Source organism: Chinchilla lanigera, unplaced genomic scaffold (assembly GCF_000276665.1).
Source record: "Chinchilla lanigera isolate Chin_1 unplaced genomic scaffold, ChiLan1.0 scaffold00103, whole genome shotgun sequence".
Taxonomy (NCBI): Eukaryota; Metazoa; Chordata; class Mammalia; order Rodentia; family Chinchillidae; genus Chinchilla; species Chinchilla lanigera.
The window spans coordinates 6941476-6945813 of NW_004955504.1; the positions used below are offsets into that span (position 1 = coordinate 6941476).

Sequence of the window (4338 nt, forward strand, 5' to 3'; positions counted from 1 at the left end):
AAGCATTGTTAATTTCCTACCACTTTGTAACTCTGTATTGTCCCTACTGCTCTTTTGCTATTTTGTAAAAGGTTGTCTGTCTGTTAATGTTTTCCTCCTTTTATTTTTAAAATAAAAAAAATTTTAAAAAAACAACGTGAGTTGTTTAGACAATTCACCAGCAGAGTGAAAGCCAGGGGGTTGTTTGTAAACACTGGAGGAATTGGAAAATTTCCAACTTAGCACTTCATCAAAATAGGCCTAGAAGATCACACAATGAGGCACATGTCCTTATCGGTATGTGCTATTGTCACTGTAAGGATAGCAGAGTTTTCTAGGTCCTTGCTGTCCCAGTCAATGAATTGGTCAGGAAAACAGGTAGATGTGAATGATTACTTTTTATTTTAGGGATGAAATAAGAAAAAAGAAAGGAAAGAAATGGAGAAAAAGTGATAAAGAAGTGCTCAGGGGAAAAAAGACACATTGAAAAAGAGAGAGGATGCATCTTGCAACAGAATGGACTCCTGCAAGAGCAAGAGGACGGGGGCCCTAACGTCAATCACTGCTGACCTTTTATGTGTTCTCTGATAGCTGATCCAGACAGTCCCACTTGCTCTGATGTCAGAAGATTGGTACCAGTGCAGGGCTCAGCTTGGTCCCTGGGTCAGGCTCTGGTGCTTCTATTCTACATGGTTAATAAGTCTCCAATTGCTTCGGTGATGTTGCTATGCCCTAGCTTCCTCCTCATCTAAATGTGTCAGGAAGGAGAGTTGGGATGGACTTTGTAGATCAGGGAATTCATATGAAATAGTGGTGAGAGTCAATGTCCAGGTGACTTTATCACTCTGTGAACTTACAATGCCTGTGCCATGCAGGACTCTACTTTGTCCTTCTTGTCCCAGCCTCCATGGATGGGGGAGCTACCAGGATCATCTTCAAGCAGCTATCAAGGAGTGGACGCTGTCAAGGCAGACCTGTACTCAAGCCAACACTAAAGAGCTCTGTTCTTCCTCCAGCAGAGAAAAGGAGGTACTGGAAATCCTCTCCTATTTTACATCCTGTAGGCTGGAAAGTGAAAAGTGGAAGGGCTCCCACCTACGGGATCATGAAGGCCAGAACTCTCAAAGGGTGCAGTTACTTAGTTACTTCAATCCTAGGCTAATCAAACTTCCCTCACTGAACCTGTTTCCCATCGCAAATGTGGGTCGCCTGCCTCTATGCCTTTGGGACAGCCAGCAGTAGGAGGGCAGAATTTCTGCATTCTAACGTTCACTCATTCATTCACTCATTCGATCATTTGGTGTATGGTACATGGTGGGTTTGGTTTCCTCAAAACACTAGGGCATGGCAACATCGCTGAAGTGCTTGGAGACTTATTAACTACATAGAATAGAAGCACCAGAGCCTGACACGGGGACCAGGCTGAGCCCTGCACTGGTACCAACTCCCTTGCAGGAGGCTTTTTGTGCCAGAAAAAGAGAAGTATCACAAAGGGATTTCGAAAGTGTTTTCTGGCTCTCTTTGCTCCTCAACAGCCAGTGTCATTACACCAGCATTTAGTTCTTCTCTGTGCACTCCAGAGTGGCCCTGATATTTGCAACCTGGCCCCTGGGTGTCCTCCACATGGGTTGGGCACCTCAGTGTTTCAAAAGAGATCAGTAACTGGGATCCACAAGGAAAGAGGTTCCCATCCTGAGCCTGGAATAGCAGCATGGTCTTTCAGCACTGACAGGAAAGTAGAGAAGGACTGATGTTGTGTCCCACGGTCTTCAGAGCACCAGCTGTGGTCAACCCTGTAGCTCACACCCTGCTGTCTTTGGGATTCCAGCATCTTTTGGAGCCACTGGAGTCTCGGGCAGGGCCGTGTAGCTGTGTCAGGAGCAGTGGGAGGAGCAGAGGCAAATGTTCCCCAGGAGCTTTGTCTCAGTAAAGCCCATCTCTGACTTGGGGATGCCATGGACTGAAAATAAAACATCACCAGTCTTACGGGGTATCGCATCCTTCTAGGACTGTCATCACCTGTCTCTATGGAGAGCTCACGAAGCATGAAGGCAGGGTGGCAGAACAGGTGTCCAGGGAGGGGAGGAGCTATCTGTGCCTGCTCAGCCAATTTCCGACCCAGCCCAAGAAGCCGCCACCTTATAGGGCTCAAGTGAACACCACAGAGCCACCCTCCTGCCTCCCTCCTGGGAACTTGCCGCATCAACCAGGGTGTTGGTGGGAGTGTAAACTACAGCAACTTCATGGAAATCCCCATGGAGACTCCTCAAAACACTAGAATAGAAATTCCATCTGACCCAGCTAGTCCCCTTCTAGGTACCTTCCCAAACATGTTAAAGAAGTCACATTACAGTGTCCACGCACATCCATATTTACAGAGCACAACTCACAGTGGCTGAGTCTTGGATGGATAGATGAGTGGATAAAGCAAATGTGGGATTTATACTCGATGGAGTATTACTTTACCAAAGAAGGATAAATCTGAGTCACTTGTAGGAAAATAAATGCCTCTTGAGACCCTAATGTTAAGGAAAATAAATCCAACACACAGCTTAAATATCACATGGTTTCTCTTACATGAGAAACCCGAAACATAAATAACTAAAGAGCAAAACAAAAGATAGGTAATAGGAAACAGAAAGATAGATCTTTCGCAAAGGGAAAGGGGACCAGGAGACGGAAGGAGAGGAGGTGAAAGGGACATAAAAAGAATGAGAGTGTGTTATGTACAGGTACCAGCTCCCCACCCTGCGTGTAACCATTACATACTGCCAACACGCACTAATAAAAATAAAAATTTCAAAACAAAAGAGAGAATTATGACATTAGCCACAATCCTGCCCTCAGCACTTTAGTGATCAGCAAGACAAAGCCTACAGAGAAAAGCTGATCCCAAGCAGAGTCCTTTTGGCTCACCGAGGCATTTTATGTTTGTGAGAAGGAGGCATCAGAGGATTTCTGCTCCAGGATGAAAAACGCACCGGTCTGGCTTCGCCCGTCAGTCAGCAGCTCACAGCGGTGACAGTTTTACACGGACAAATGGCTTGGAACCGATGCAGCAAGCCCCGATGTGGAGAAATTCACATGATTACTACCCCAGGTTACCCTGATTGGACCCGTCCACTGGGGCTCATCTGTAATGAGCACTCATTAAGGGAGACAGCGCTAAGTATTTGGAGGTAGCTGACAGGCGGAAAGAGTTGCTTACTTACATTCAAATCGTCCAGTACTCCAAAGAAAGTGGGGCCGTCCTCGCATGCAGGGAGGTGGACGCCGGCAGCCTGTGCAGTGGGCGGGGCTGTGGTGTGCATCTTTCTGCTTCCCAGCCGCCCCCGAGCGCTCACTCCCATGTCACAGCCATCATCGCAGTGAATGATGGCTTGAATACCCTTCCCAACTGGGTCTTCCCATTTCATTATCAGAGGAACAGTTGCCGCTTGAAGAAACACGCGCATATCCGCACTTATTAACCTTATTGTATATTTAATAAGATCATTCAAATAAGGCAGAAATAGACCCTGGAGGACCCAGTGCAGACATCCTTTCCAAACGTTTCCTTGTGCGGCCCCTGTGGAATTTATTCCACTTAAAACGCTCAGCACCATGGTGCAAAAGCACCAGGCTCTTTCAGCTTCACCATTTTTTAAATCCGTTCATTTGCTTCTCTCCACTCACATTTGCAGTTGATCTTTTGGACTAAAATCTCCCTCTTTAATATTCAAGCCACTTCCACGTACTTGTCGCCTCCCTCCTTCTATTTATCCTCGTAATGTATTTCAGGGCTTTTCCTCTCTCCCTTCAATATTCTGACATGTATTTGCACTGCAGCAAATAGAATCACAGAGCAAGGCAAGGCATCGGATTTAAGTGTCACTCGGGAAGAACGCAAAGCGCTTCCCACGCAAGTGTCTTCCGCGTCCTAGGAGGAAGCAAAAGCCAGTGCTTCCCGCAAGAGTCTGAGGTCTCCAAACCTTGAGCTTCCTCTTGGACTCTAAACGCAGCTCCCCTGTTGGATTGCAAACCTCCCATTGCTTCATTCCTCCAGACTTTTCCCCCACCCTTCCTTCTTTCCTGTTTTCTTCCTCTCTTCTTGTTTACTACCTCCCTCCCCTCTTCTTTTCTTTTCTCCTTTCTTCCTTCTCTCCTTTCTTCCTTTACTCTCAGGTCATTCGCATGACTTAGGGTACACTGGTACTATTTTTTAAGAAAGGGAAGATTAAAGAAAATTAAAATGAAGAACACACTTGTGGACACGTTCCGTCTGAAATTCCTCTCCATGTGCAGCAGTTACGAAGCAGTGCGTGGTAAGTTTGGAGTGTGCCGGAGCCACAGGATTAGAAATCTATATTTGGAACTTGC

The 4338-nt window shown here is 46.4% G+C and overlaps 1 pseudogene; it reads right to left on the minus strand.

Annotated features, from left to right (window-relative positions):
* LOC106146919 overlaps nt 1-3434 on the minus strand; it is a 7036-nt pseudogene extending 3602 nt beyond the window's left edge.
* Nucleotides 3435-4338: the final 904 nt, after the last annotated feature.